The sequence below is a fragment of the Cherax quadricarinatus genome, chromosome 28, assembly GCF_038502225.1.
Source record: "Cherax quadricarinatus isolate ZL_2023a chromosome 28, ASM3850222v1, whole genome shotgun sequence".
Lineage (NCBI taxonomy): Eukaryota > Metazoa > Arthropoda > Malacostraca > Decapoda > Parastacidae > Cherax > Cherax quadricarinatus.
Genome location: NC_091319.1, coordinates 8,285,385 through 8,301,852, shown reverse-complemented (window position 1 = coordinate 8,301,852; position 16,468 = coordinate 8,285,385). Strand labels below are relative to the sequence as shown.

Genomic DNA, 16,468 nt, shown 5'->3' with positions numbered 1-16,468 from the left:
GGGTACCACTAGCAAGTTTCTTTGGGCCCATGGCAGCTTATTTCACAGTCCCACAAGCACTAAACACAATGAAATAGTCGTAAAATGTGTGAATGAGAGCGCAGGTTAGTGTTCACTCAAGCATAAACAAAGCTAGACTGCTCACGGCGCCTGCGCGGGGACGCGGACAGAGCGGGCCAGCGGACAGGTCCCGTACCTGGCGGTCCGAAATTTGAAATGCGTTTGATTTTTGGTACACAGTTTGTCCCAAAAAATGGTCTTATTTTCGAAACGTTCAATATTTGGTACGTTCAATTTTCAAGGTTCCACTGTATATCTATTGCTACGAGTACATGTACAAGGGGATTGACCTCTGGACCTCAGTGTGCGAGCTGAGTGCGCTAGCAATCCAGCTATGGAACACCTAATTATTAACATCATGCTACCCAAAACAAAACCCATACTAGTTGGAGTTGTTTATCATCCTTCCAAAGATAGTTCTTAAGATACACTGCAAGGGTAATATAAAAAATTGGGCTGAACTGTAAGCCACAATTAATTTCAATATCCCCCTTTCAACAATGAAATAAGTTATGTAAAATGATATAAGCAAATTCTGGAATTAAATAATTGTAAGCAGCTAATCCCTGAACCAACCCAGAATATGCAATTTTTCAGCCACCACACTTGTTCACAGATTATTTAAAAAGTATAGAAAACAGTCAGAAATCATTCCTAAAGGGCTTATTGACTATCTTAGCACTTACTGCATCAGAAACACCCCACATGAAGCAACAGCACAACATAAAATACTGAGCAAAGAAACACTAGTACATAAGCAACAAAACTGCAAATAGCTTGTAAAAAAAATTATACTGATGTAAATGATGCCTGGGAAACAATTAGAATTATCTGGTGGATATCTGGTGGCCTGGTGGTTAACACTCTCGCTTCACACGGTGAGGGCCTGGGTTCGATTCCCAGCCAGAGTAGAAACATTGGACGTGTTTCTTTCAACCTGTTGTCTATGTTCCCCATCAGTAAAATGGGTACCTGGGTGTTAGTCGACTGGTGTGGGTCGCATCCTGGGACACTGACCTAAGGAGGCCTGGTCACAGACCGGGCCGCGGGGGCGTTGACCCCCGGAACTCTCTCCAGGTAAACTCCAGGTACCATCCATGATGCTACTACACCAATAACAGAGATTAGGATAAAGCAGAACTGAACCCTAGAATAGACAAGTATTCAGAGATCAACGTTACAGTGGTAGCTTGACTTACGAGTTTAATTCGTTTTGTGACTGAGCTTGTAACTCAGTTTGCTCATATATCAAATCAATTCTCCTCATTGCAGTTACGTAATTGAAATGCCATTAATCCGTTCCAGCCCCCCAAAAAACCACCCCAAGTTTTTTGTTATGGGTTTTTAAATAAGAAAAATGTATTTATAAATAAGAAATATTGTATAAAGACATAATAAAAGAATATGTAAAGAAATAAACTGGTTTTATAAAGTGTATTTACCTTGGAGATCAGACGACTTGGGCTAACGGAAAATGCTGGTGAGCTTCAGATACGCTGCCACTAGTTGGCGCAGTGAATGTCACAACATCCACCCATGGTTACCTTACCGTGGAAGCATCTCTATTGTGTTGTGCTTGCATTTTGTGCAGTTATTTTACCAAATTTCTTTTTTCTAATCACTCCACTACAGATTTATACACTCTCGAAGTCATTCTATTTTGTTCCATCCTGCAAGAGTGCACAAAATAAAACACACTTCCATTTCACACTCATTTAACAAGACCACAGTATACGTCTCTGGATGGCTGCTGTCTGCCAACCTACTACCGGTTCTACTGGAAGTCAGGATAAATGGGCAGGATGTAACAATAAATGTGAGTAATAATCTATGCCATGAAGTACTGAGGTAGCTTTTTCTAAGTTTAATAAGTACACTTTCATTCAGGTGCATTAAAGAGGATCAGATTTTTACAAATGTCTTACATTATGTTTACATTGTTTATATTAACCAAGGATAACCCAATAAAGTCAAACACTGACTTAATTCTGTCGAGATCCTTGTGCTGCATAAATATATCAGTCATAATTATTAATAATAAAAAGCAACATTAAATTAGTATATCAATTACATGACAATCATTCATGTGAATAACAAGATGAATGTACTACATAACTGCTGAGCCATCTTTTAGTCACTAAATTCCTTGGTGCATCTTGAAACCAACTAGAGGAGGGCCCATTTATACAGCAGGTTAGGTTCTGGGCTACAGCTGTAAAACAAAAATCACTGTAAAGTGAATCATAGCCTTTTTTAACTTTCAAATCCATAAAAAAGCCTGATAACATGTTTATACTATCATATACTGTATTAGGTAAGCAATATAGCTAGGCCTAAAAATTGCATATACAGTACACACATTACTTACCTTAAAATATTTTTTATCCTTAACTTATAGTGAATGGTGAATATATTTATTGTAGAAGTCTGAATAAATGAAGAATGGGTATAAATGAAAATCACTGTACTAACAAAATGCTGTAAAGCAAAGTGTTTTAAAGCAGGCACTGCCTGCACAGTACAGCAATAAAGGCATCACCCCAAAATTTTCAGCTATCAAGAATATCTTATGATGCTCCTGATAATATTCTGAGTAAATCTGTAAAGGGTATTGTCTCTGAACTGAAGGTTTTGTCCCAGTAACTCATTTTATATATACCAACTCCAATATTGGGTCGGATAAACTTGTCAGCTGATCAACTGTCAGTAACTATAGGTCAGTTAGTATATTGAGCATTATGACAAAAATCTTAGACAGGACAGTGTACTGCCAAATAGTAAACATCTTATACATAATACAGAACTAATTAGGCTTCAGGGGATCTCATTCATTCTTAATTCATCTTATGGATTATACAATTAATTTATTTTATTTATTTATTTATGTCTTTGCAAATAGTACATTGAGATTTTGTATTTACAATAATGGGTTGCAATGCAAAGAGAGCCTCTATTATGCCTAGGCATTATACGTATCTAAAAGGAAAGAGAAAAATACAAGAGGAAATGCTATGAAACTGCTCTGATCGTGGTATCAAATGCAATCACACACCAATTGGTGAAAATTCTAGCTCCAGGACTTGAGTCCTGGAGATGGGAAGTACAGTGTCTACATTCTGAAGGAGGGGTGTTAATGTTGCAGTTTTGTAACTGTAGTGTAAAGCACCCCTCTGGCAAGACAGTGATGGAGTGAATGATGATGAAAGTTATTCTTTTCTGGGCCACCCTGCCTTGGTGGGAATTGGCCGATGTGTTAATAAATTAATAATAATAAAAATAATGTACAGATATTGAACCAGTTATACTGCTGAGAACTACCAACCATTATGATTACTACTACTACTATCAGCACTACTGTACATGCCATGTCAAGATTTACCTAGCATGAGCCAGTAGGCCTACTGCAATATTCCTATAACATTTGCTCAATTTTTTTGTGCTAACACCTATGTTACCCAATTGTCTATAAATTGTGCTATCACCAGGAATGATCTATCAGACTTGATAAACTGTGCTACACAGGCAAAAACATCATCTTAATCAAGTTTCCAATCACTGCTGATGAGTATAAGCTACAACTTGTTGGTATTTTTATATCATTTTCTTTTGCAATTTGTTAAAATGTAACGAGTTATTCAAGAATGTAATTTAAGTTTGGTTAGGTTAGAGCTTGCCTATACTAACTTTATATATGGCAGAAATCTTCACCAGTAGATAAGAAGACTTCCCCTGACTGATCAACAACTTTGTAATATCTGCAACATCACTGGCAATTCCCTCAGAACCAATGTAAAAATTGATCCTACCTTCAGTCTACCCGGAGAGTGTTCCGAAGGTCAGCATCATTCATCGCCCTCATGATCCAGTCCCAGGCCAGGCCTCCCAGCGCATTGCCTGATTAACCATGCTATTGGTGCGAGTCTGCAAAATACTTGTAGATTAATTAATGAAGCTTATCCTAGTACTAAGACAGTATGAATGGTAATCTTATTTACATACATGTACATTGTAACAAAGTACAAGCAGCTGTCTTATAATTCCAAAAGCTATTATAATTTGAATTACCTACAATATTAATACGTATTTATTAAACAAAAAATTAAATATTTATTATCCCATAAGATACAGAACTAATGAAAAGAACCTAATAACATCAGCGGCTCTTAACACCTGCTGCAGCTGTTCACCTGACAGTAAATAATGTGAATACCTTGCATTATTATTAATGCATTATTACATTCGTATGGGAGGAGTGCTAAACCTGTTGGGGTCATACAGAGCCTTGAGGAATGGGAAGAATTCAGGTTTGAACCAAAGAAGGGAAGCAAATGTGTAATTCATTAAATTATGAGCCCTTCACCCTCACCAAGGAACCTCTTTTGAAGGATGTGTAAGTAAGTTTACTCAGGTATAGGTACACACAAAGTTACATAAATTATCATACATAGTAGCATGTGTAGATTACACTGGTCAACAATTTTTGAAAAGTTGTATGCTTCTTAAATGAGATTAGTTAATTCATATGTATTTTCATGTCTTGAATCCAAATATCACCTTGAAAAATACTTATTGGCTATAGGTTTAAAGATATGAGACATGTAATACGTATTTGATTATTTTATTAAAATGAGATCACCAGTACTCAAAGATGTTGAGAAGTTATTACTAGTGTGGATAAATGAGAAACAATTAGCAGGAGATAGTCTTATGCAGTTGCTCATTTGTGAAAAGGCTAGGCAGTTGCATGACGATCTCGTAAAAAAATTGCCTGCAACAAGTACTGATACTTGTGAATTTAAGGCCAGTAAAGGCTGGTTTGAGAGATTTAAGAACCATAGTGGCATACATAGTGTGATAAGGCATGGCAAGGCTGCCAGTTCGGACAAAATTGCAGCTACAAATTCGTAATTCAAGGAGTACATACAGACTGAACAATTAAAACCTGAACAAGTGTTCAATTGTGACAAAACAGGCCTCTTTTGGAAAAAAATGCCAAAGAGGACCTACATTACTCAGCAGGAAAAGGGACTGCCAGGACACAAGCCTATGAAAAACAGGCTGACACTCATGTTTTGTAGTAATGCTAGTAAGGATTTCAAAGTGAAGCCGTCACTAGTGTACCATTCTGAAAACCCCAGAGCGTTCAAGAAAAACAATGTTATGAAGAGTAAATTGTGTGTGTATTGGAAAGCTAATAATAAGGCATGGGTCATGAGGGAAATTTTCGTCGAGTGGTTCAATGAAATGTTTGGCCCCAGTGTGAAGAATTACCTCCTGGAAAAGAAATTGGATCTCAAATGCCTCCTGCTAATGGACAATGCACCTGCTCATCCTCCAAACTTGGATGACCTAATTCTGGAGGAGTATGGGTTCATCACAGTAAAGTTCTTGCCCTTTGGAGGATGTGGAAGAGTTAGTGGAGGACCACAACGAAGAGCTAACCACTGAGGAGCTGCAAGAGCTTCAGCTGGAACAGCAACAGACTGCAGCTCAGAATATTGCTGCAGAGGAGGAGGAAGAGAGATGGAAGAAGTTGCCTTCTTCAGAAATTAAGGAGATTTTTGAAATGTGGGGTAGGATGGAAAGATTTATGGAGAAACATCACCCTGACAAGGCTGTTGCAAGCCATATTGGCAACTTGTACAGTGACAAAGTCTTGGCCCATTTTAGGGAAGTTTTAAAGAGATGCCAGAAACAGAGCTCTCTGGACACTTTTTTTGTGAGACAGGGCTCCAGTGACTCTCAAGCTGAGGTGTTGATGGAAGGGGATTCCCCTTCCAAACAGTAAATTAATCTAATCTGTCTCCTCCAGTCTTCCATACATTAAGAAGAATCGCCAATAAAGGTAAGTGTTATGCTGTTAATGTTTCATTCATCATGTCCCATTGTATTGTGTATGAACTACATCTATATTTCATGTAAAAAAAAAAAGCAAATTTCCTAAATTTGCTTGTAACAGATAAGTGAACTGTAGATATGTAGATATAAACCCATATGTACACCTGTTAACCCTTTTGGGGCCTAGTTCCTAGGCCTTTTGTGTATCCATATGCTCTTTTGCTACCGTCCACAGGATGGATATGGGGTGCACAATAAACTAGCCACTTCAGTGGCAAAATCTAATCTGGAATGCATTAACTGTATTTACATTACAGTGGACCCTTGCCTAACGAACGCATCGCATAATGTTAAATCCGCGGTTAGCGCTAAAAAACTTGCTCAACGCGATTCGTTCGAGACGTGTCCACGTGCAGCCTGAGCCTGCCTCACTTGTTCCGTGGGTGCCAGTGTTTACAAGCCAGCCACCGCAGTCGCTTCCAAGCATACAATCGGAACATTTCATATTATCACAGCCTTTTTAGTGATTGCACCTGCAAAATAAGTCACCATGGGCCCCAAGAAAGCTTCTAGTGTCAACCCTACAGGAAAAAAGGTGAGAATTACTATGGATATGAAGAGAGAGATCATTGCTAAGTATGAAAGTGGAGTGCGTGTCTCTGAGCTGGCCAGGTTGTACACAAAACCCCAATCAACCATCGCTACTATTGTGGCCAAGAAAACGGCAATCAAGGAAACTGTTCTTGCCAAAGGTGCAACTTTGTTTTCGAAACAGAGATCGCAAGTGATAGAAGATGCTGAGAGTCTGTTATTGGTGTGGATAAACGAAAAACAGATAGCAGGAGATAGCATCTCTCAAGCGATCATATGTGAAAAGGCTAGGAAGTTGCATGAGGATTTAATTAGAAAAATGCCTGCAACTAGTGGTGATGTGAGTGAATTTAAGGCCAGCAAAGGTTGGTTTGAGAGATTTAAGAATCGTAGTGGCATACATAGTGTGATAAGGCATAGTGAGGCTGCCAGTTCGGACCACAAAGTGCCTGAAAAATATGTGCAGGAATTCAATGAGTACATAGACAGTGAAGGACTGAAACCTGAACAAGTGTTTAATTGTGACGAAACAGGCCTGTTTTGGAAGAAAATGCCAAGCAAGACCTACATTACTCAGGAGGAAAAGGCACTCCCAGGACATAAGCCTAAGAAAGACAGGCTTACTCTGTTGATGTGTGCTAATGCTAGTGGTGATTGCAAAGTGAAGCCTTTATTGGTGTATCACTCTGAAACTCCCAGTGTTCAGGAAAAACAATGTCCTCAAGGCTAATTTGTGTGTGCTGTGGAGGGCAAACAGTAAGGCATGGGTCACTAGGGACTTTTTCTATGACTGGTTACACCATGCATTTGCCCCCACTGTGAAAAATTACCTAATTGAAAAGAAATTAGACCTTAAGTGCCTCCTGGTATTAGACAATGCTCCTGGTCATCCTTCAGACGTGGCAGAGCGACTTCCTGCTGAAATGAGCTTCATTAAGGTTAAGTTTTTGCTCCTAATACCACTCCTCTCCTGCAGCCCATGGACCAGCAGGTAATTTCCAGCTTCAAGAAACTGTACACAAAAGCTATGTTTGAAAGGTGCTTTGTAGTGACCTCAGAAACTCAATTGACTCTAAGAGAGTTTTGGAGAGATCATTTTAGCATCCTCAATTGTGTAAACATTATAGGTAAGGCTTGGGAGGAAGTGACTAAGAGGACCTTGAATTCTGCTTGGAAGAAACTGTGGCCAGAATGTGTAGACAAAAGGGATTTTGAAGGGTTTGAAGCTAACCCTGGGAATCCTATGCCAGTTGAGGAATCCATTGTGGCACTGGGGAAGTCTTTTGGGTTGGAGGTTAGTGGGGAGGATGTGGAAGAGTTGGTGGAGGAGGACAATGACGAACTAACCACTGATGAGCTGCTGGATCATCTTCAACAGCAAGAGGCCAGACCTGAGGAAACTGCTCCGGAGGAGGGGATAGAGAAACTGAAGTTGTCTACTTCAAAGATTAAGGAAATGTGTGCAACGTGGCTTAAAGTGCAAACCTTTTTTGATGAAAATCACCCTCACACAGCTATTGCAAGCCGTGTTGACAACTTGTACACTGACAATGTTGTGAAACACTTTAGGAATGTCATAAAGGAACGGGAGGTACAGGCCTCTATGGACAGATATGTTGTGCGACAGAGGTCCACTGACTCTCAAGCTGGTCCTAGTGGCATTAAAAGAAGAAGGGAAGTAACCCCGGAAAAGGACTTGCCACCTCAAGTCCTAATGGAAGGGGATTCCCCTTCTAAACATTAACACCATCCACAGTCTCCCCTCCTCCCATCCCTTGGCCTACTAGATGATCAGCCTGTAACTGATTTCATCAACAATATGAACAACACACTTCTCATACCAACAATAACTAAACCAACCAGGCTCACTGAAACAAGTGCAACCATAATAGCCCACATATGGACCAATATACTAGCCCCCCTTAACCCTTTGACTGTCGCAGCCATATATATACGTCTTACGAGGTACCGTGTTTGACGTATGTATACTCATAAATTCTAGCGGCTTCAAATCAAGCAGGAGAAAGCTGGTAGGCCCACATGTGAGAGAATGGGCCTGTGTGGTCAGTGTGCACCATATAAAAAAAATCCTGGAGCATGCAGTGCATAATGAGAAAAAAAAACTCCGACCGTTTTTTTTAATTAAAATGCCGAATTTGTGGTCTATTTTGGTATAGTATTTATGGTTGTATTCTCATTTTCTTGGTCTTATTTGATAGAATGGAAAACATATTATAGAAATAGAGGTGATTTTGATTGATTTTCCTATAAAAAGAATCTAGAAATGGAGCTCAAAGTAGGGGAAATGTTTGATTTTTGCCAGTGTTCAAAAGTAAACAAATGATGTCATTTTCCAACAAATGTCCAACTAGCCATTCTAATATGCAGTCATGAATGGGTTGATGTTATTTATACAATTATTACAGTATTGCAGTAGTCTGCATAATAGTAAGTCTTCTATTTTTTGTTTGAATAAAAATTCAAAATAGAAAGCAAGAGTAATATCAGAGGGGCCTGGAGACATGACTGATGAGCAAAGAAAATGTTATTTTAGAGCCAGAAATGTCTGCATTGTTCATTCTGGACCTTATTTTGAAATTGTCATATTTTTTAGTTTTCGTGAAATTAGCCAAATTGCAAACTTCTGACCACATTATTAGGTAGTTGAAATCGGTAAATGGGCAGTTTCTTGTACTCAATAGATAGAAAAAATGGAGTTCTAAAGAAATAGCTATGAGTTTGGGCGACTGGAACAATGAAATTAGCCGAAAATAGGGCTCAAAGTGGGCGAAATCGCCGATTTGTAAACAGCGCCAAGGTTGGTAACTTTGTGAGAGCATAATTCCGTCAGTTTTCCATCAAATTTCGTTTTTTTGGTGTCATTACAATCGGGAAAAGATTCTCTATCATTTCATAAGAAAAAATATTTTTTTTTTTTAAATTTTGCGACACCAGGAGACACCTCAGGATTGGGGGTTGCGACCTAAGGGTTAAATCAGGGATAATCACAGATAGCACTACAGACCACTACCCTACCTTCCTCTTGACAAACATTAGTAAAGCACCACTTGAATACAACAAAGTTTCATTTAAACTCCATGATGAGGCCTCAATAAGGAAGTTCACAGCTGACCTAGAGACTGTTGACTGGCCTACAGAATTCTCCAAGGCCAATGGTATTGATGACTGGACAGACATTTTTCTTAACAAATTACTTAGACTATACAACAAACATTGTCCTATAAAAATGAAACAGATCACAAACAAACGGCTTGGTTGCCCATGGCTAACCAGCACCATTCTGAAATCCATTGATAAGAAACACCAACATGAAAAGCAATATAGACAGGGCTTAATACACAAAGATATTCTTAAACACTATTCATCAGTCCTCACCAAAGTAATAAAGAAAGCCAAACAACTATACTACTCCAGTAGATTCACTGACACAAGAGGAGATATAAAAAAAGACCTGGAAAACACTCTCTCAGATTCTAGGGACCCACAAACTGAAAAAAAAACCAAGAATATTGCCCTAACTAAACCTAATGAAACACCACTGCATCCCACTGACACAGCTAACAAGATAAACGACTTCTTCTCAACCATAGGTTCTAATCTCGCCAATAAAATCCCACGTACCAATGCCCATGCCGGGGACTACCTAGATGGGAATTTCCCAAATTCCTTCTATCTTGCTCCAACTGAGCCCATGGAAGTCACCGAGATTATAAAGTCACTTAAAAATAACTCAGGGAATCTGTCTCATGTCCCACCATTATTGTACAAGATAGCGGCCCATGTCCTCTCGCATGCTATCTCATTACTTTTTAACAAGCCACTAGAAACTAGCACCTTCCTGAAACTACTCAAGACGGCAAGGGTTACACCAATACATAAAGGTGGTGACCCTACAGATTTAAACAACTATAGGCCAATATCAAACTTACCATTGCTATCTAAAATCTTTGAGAAACTCGTGCACAGGAGACTATATTCATTTATAACGGCACAAAACATACTCAACCCCTGCCAATTTGGATTCAGGAAAAATAAAAGCACTAACGATGCAATCATAAAAATGCTAGATCTGCTTTACACAGCATTGGAAAATAAGGAATATCCACTAGGAATTTTTATTGACCTAAGAAAAGCTTTTGACACAGTAGACCACGGCATCCTACTCCACAAACTTTGACCATTATGGTATAAGAGGCCATGCGCTTGCATATTTCAAATCGTACCTTACTAATAGGTATCAGTATGTCACCATTAAAGACACAGCATCAACAACACAGCCACTTGATACTGGAGTTCCGCAGGGAAGTGTCCTTGGTCCCCTGCTCTTCCTCATATACATCAATGATCTTCCAAACGTATCTCAACACCTGAACCCCATTCCCTTTGCTGACGACACGACTTATGTCATCTCTCACCCTAATCTTGCCACCCTCAACACCATTGTTAATGAGGAGCTGATCAAAATATCGACTTGGATGACAGCTAATAAACTTACGCTTAACACTGACAAAACCTACTACATTATGTTTGGTAGCAGAGCAGGAGATGCGCAAATTAACATTAAGATTGACAACACTCTAATTGCCAGGCATAATGAGGGCAAATTCCTAGGCCTATACCTCGACTACAACCTGAACTTCAGCACCCATATCCAACACATAACCAAAAAAGTATCCAAAACGGTTGGGATCCTCTCCAAGATATGATACTACGTGCCGCAAACTGCCCTTCTCACACTATACCATTCACTTATATATCCATACCTCACCTATGCTATCTGTGCTTGGGGTTCAACTGCAGCAACACACCTAAAGCCAATAATAACCCAACAAAAAGCCGCAGTAAGAATAATCACTAAATCCCATCCCTGGCAACACACCCCCCCACTCTTCATAGATCTAAACTTACTCCCTGTTCAGTACATCCACACTTACTACTGTGCAATCTACATCTACAGGACCTTAAATTCCAATATTAACCTTGACCTAAAATGCTTTCTTGATAGTTGTGACAGAACCCACAGGCACAACACCAGACACAAACATCTCTATGACATTCCCCGTGTCCGACTAAACCTTTACAAAAATTCAATGTATGTCATGGGCCCTAAAATCTGGAACACCCTACCTGAAAATTCTAAAACTGCAGACACATTCATCACCTTCAAAACTACCATCAGAAAACATCTTATCTCCCTGATACACCCTGTCAACTAATTACACGAATACCACCTGGTGGTTAACACATACGATCACTCACCCATTTGACCATAAACAGAAATCTCAATCTCAAAATAATGAATCTTAACTAGTCATAAGTTGGCCTGTGATACTCCAATACTGAAACTATGTATAGTGCCAAAACAAAAGCATTCCCATTGCTAAACTCACAAACTAGTATTTAGTCACTTAGCCATAATACCAACTTACCTCATAATTTTGTAATATTTTAAACTTAAGATTTAATTTAAGTCTGCCCGAAATGCCTAGCCATGCTAGGTGTTCTAGTGGTACACTCTGTAATTATTATTTTACTACATGTACCAACACAATAACCAAATTCTGTAAACTCAGCATTGTAATCCTTATAGAGAATAAACTTTGAATCGATCATCACCAGATCTTCAATAAAGGTAAGTGTCATGTAACTGTGCATGTCTTCTTCAGTTTGTGTGTATTAAAATTAACATTTCATGTTTACCTGGAGTTTACCTGGAGAGAGTTCACTCCAGGTAAACATGAAATGTTAATTTTAATACACACAAACTGAAGAAGACATGCACAGTTACATGTCAGGAACGGATTAATTTGATTTCCATTATTTCTTGTGGGGAAAATTAATTCGGCTAACGATAATTTCGTCTAACGTTGAGCTCTCAGGAATGGATTAATAGCGTTAGGCGAGGGTCCACTGTATTTCTTATGGGGAAAATGGATTTGAAAATCGTCAATTTCGAAAATAGTCACACTTCCAGGAATGGATTAATTACGAAAAACAAGGGCCCACTGTATATTTATTTTTATGTCTTTGCAAACAGTACATTGAGATTTTGTATTTACAATAGTGGGTTGCAATGCAAAGAGAGCCTTTATTATGCCTAGACATTATAGGCCAACTTAACATTATTGGCTTACAGACTACTTAACACTAAGGATTATATCATAGTTGCACAGTAGGATAGTAATTATTTCATAGTTGAACAGTAGATTATTAATTATAAGTGAATCAAAATTTGTACAAGACAAAAGATGAGTTCATCTATTCAAAAATGCTTTTTGTGAAAACAATGATTCAATTATATTCCTGTCAACAAAAGGTTCAAAAAGGATAAAAGGTTCAAAGTGATTGCTGAAGTTATGTTGTGGGAGTACATAAGTGAGTATGTGCGTACTGAGTATTAGCGTTTAGTCTAGGGTGATTAAGTGGCTTTTGAGAAGAGTCCTAAATTGATTTTCAGACCGGGTCACTTTAATATCTTCTGGTAATGAATGCCATATTTTGGGGCCCTTTATGTGCATAGAGTTTTTACATAGTGTGATATGGATACAAGGTATATCAAAAAGGGATCTGTGTCTTGTGTTGTGGTCATGTGTCCAAGGAACCTCCGTTGAGGGGGTGTATATACCAAGGAACCTCCGCTGAGGGGGTGCATATACCAAGGTACCTCCGTTAAGGGGTGTATATACAGTGGTACCCTGAGTTTCGGCCATAATTCATTCCAGAAGGCTATTCGAGCGCCGTTACTAAACGAATTTATTCCTATAAGGAATAATGTAAATTAGATTAGTCCGTTTCAGACCCCCAAAAATACACTTACAAAAGCACTTACAATAATACACTTACATAACTGTTCGCGTTGGGAGCTGTACGAAACTCGGGGTACCACTGTACCAAGGAACCTCCGTTGAGGGGGTGTATATAACAAGGAACCTCCGCTGAGGGGTGTATATACCAGGGAACCTCCATTGAGGGGTGTATACCTGGAGAGGGTTTTGGGGGTCAATGCCCTTGTGGCCCGGTCTGTGACCTCTGTTGTGTGGAACCTCTGTTGAGGAGTGTATATACCAAGGAACTTCCATTGAGGGGTGTATATACCAAGGACCTCTGTTGAGGGGTGTATATACCAAGGAACCTCTGCTGAGGGGTGTATATACCAAGGAACCTCTGCTGAGTGGGTGTATATATACCAAGGAACTTCTGCTGAGGAGTGTATTTACCAAGGAACCTTTGTTGAGGGGTGTATATACCAAGGAACCTCTGCTGAGGGGATGTATATACCAAAGAACCTGTTGAGGGGGTGTATATACCAAGGAACCTCTGTTGGGGTGTACATACCACAGAACCTTCGCTGAGGGGGTATATATACCAAGAGGTCAGCTGACTGTTGTGGGTTATTAAGTTTATAAGAGATAAGATTTGGTTTGGATTTTTAACCCCAGAGGGTTAGCCACCCAGGATAACGCAAGGAAGTCAGTGCGTCATCCAGAAACTGTCTGTCTTATATCCACTGGGGTCCTAAATTTCGTCCCCCAGGATGCAACCAACACCAGTCAATTACCACCCAGGTACCTACTTACTTGCTAAGTGCAAGGGACAACAAGTGTAAGGAAACATGCCCAATGTTTCCCCGCTTGCCGGGGATCGAACCACGGACACTCTGTGTAAGGTGAGAGCATTGCCTACCAGGCTACGGGCCACGGGCCAATAGAAATAAGTCACTCTGTCTGACTTTTTTGGGTTATCCTAGGTTCTCTACACATATGCTGCTATGTATGATAATTCTATGTAACTGTATTTGTGTACCTGAATAAACTTACTTACCTGGAGAGGGTTTTGGAGGTCAATGCCTTCACGGCCTGGTATGTGACCAGGCCTCGCAGTGGATCAGGGCCTGCGACCAGGCTGTTACTGCTGGTCGCACGCAAACCGACGTACGAACCACAGATCGGCTAGTCAGGAACTGACTTTAGGTGCCTCTCCAGTGCCTTATTGAAGACAGCCAGGGGTCTATTGGTAATCCCCCTAATGTATGCTGGGAGGCAGTTGAACAGTCTTGGGCCCCTGACACTTAGTGTGTTGTCTCCTAGCGTACTCGGAGATGTTGCATCTCCTGCAGAGACTTTTTGCTTTCATAGGGAGTGATTTTTGTGTGCAAATTTGGGACTAATCCCTCCAGGATTTTCCAAGTGTATATCACATATCTTTCTCGCCTGCATTCCGGGTAATACAAATCAAAGGACTTCAACCGTTCCCAGAAATTTAGGTGCTCGATCGTACACATATAGTTACACAAATTATCATACATAGTAACATATGAGTAAATTACCTAGGATAACCCAACAAAAAGTCAAAGTAACTTATGATTATATACACTTGGAAAATCCTTGAGGGACTAGTACCAAACTTGCACACGAAAATCACTCCCTATGAAAGCAAAAGACTCGGCAGGAGATGCAACATTACCCCAATGAAAAGCAGGGGCGCTACTAGCACGATAAGAGACAACACAGTAAGTGTCAAGGGCCCAAGACTGTTCAACTGCCTCCCAGCATACATTAGGGGGATTACCAATATATTGACCCCTGACTGTCTTCAAGAAGGCACTGGACAGGCACCTGAAGTCAGTACCTGACCAGCTAGGCTGTGGTTCGTACGTCGGGTTGCGTGCGGCCAACAGTAACAGCCTGGTTGATCAGGCCCTTGATCCACCATGAGGCCTGGTCACAGACCGGGCCGTGGGGGCGTTGCCCCCCAGACCCTCTCCCATTGGGGACTACAACTGGTAATATACAATCTTGCTGTGCACATACCTTGAAGACCGCAACAGCACAGTAGGCAAAATCAGAGCACGAAGAATCAGAGCAGAATCCGAGTAGACAATCAGACACACACAACCACGCTGGCTGACTCTCAGTCTTCAAATGTTGTTACAACCTTTATTTAGGAAAGCTACCAAATTGTTTTTTTTTTAACAGGTAACAGAATGGATTTGTACAATGGTAATGAGGGAAATTGGGAACATATAACAAATGTTGTAGGCATACATTAATAATAATGATAATAATAATAAATTTTGTCATATATAAATACGTCACCTTGGACATGTACGAACTTTAGAAATAAATAATATCATTAAAGCCCAGAGTACACACACACATTATATGGATTTATCCTAAAATATGTCAATGTCACTCCAGTGTATGATAAGACAAGATAATATTTGTTTGGATATTTATCTCGGAGCAGAGCGGGTTAAGTAAGTTTATTCAGGTATACACAAATACAATTACATAGCTTATCATACATAGCAGAACATGTGCTGTTATATAGTCAGTACGTCATAATAATAACCTTCATATTACTATACATAAAGCCGCTGGTTATGCAGAGCATTTCGGGCAAATTAGGTCAGTTTTGTCCCAGGATGCGACCCACACCAGTCGACTAACACCCAGGTACCCATTTTATACTGATGGGTGAACATGGACAACCGGTGTAGAGAAACACGCCCAATGTTTTCACCCTTTGCCGGGAATCGACCCCGGACCCTCAGCGTGTGAACCGAGAGCTTTCGCCACCAGGCCACGAACCTGGTTATACCTGGAGAGGGTTTCGGGTGTCAACGTACCCGCGACCCGGTCTGTGACGAGGGTTCATGGTGGATCAGAGCCTGATCAACCCCGGCCGTTACTGCTGGCCGCACGCAACCCAACGTACGAACCACAGCTCGGCTGGTCATGTACTGACTTGGAATAAGTAAGTTTATTCAGGTATACACAAATACAGTTACATAGAATTATCATACATAGCAGCATATGTGTAAAGAACCTAGGATAACCCAAAAAAGTCAGAGTGACTTATTTCCATTGGAATGCCTGTCCAGTGCCTTCGTGAAGACAGCCAGGGGTCTACTGGTAATCCCCCTTATGTATGCTGGGAGGAAGTTGAACAGTCTTCT

General features: G+C 40.1%; 1 long non-coding RNA gene across 1 annotated transcript; it reads right to left on the bottom strand.

Annotated features, from left to right (window-relative positions):
- Positions 1-770: 770 nt before the first annotated feature.
- LOC128693271 (uncharacterized) lies at positions 771-15,459 on the bottom strand. The gene is made up of 3 exons (XR_011392525.1): positions 15,321-15,459; positions 3,867-3,981; positions 771-1,730 (listed from the first exon to the last, which is right to left on the bottom strand). It is a non-coding gene; the product is annotated as an uncharacterized lncRNA (long non-coding RNA).
- Positions 15,460-16,468: the final 1,009 nt, after the last annotated feature.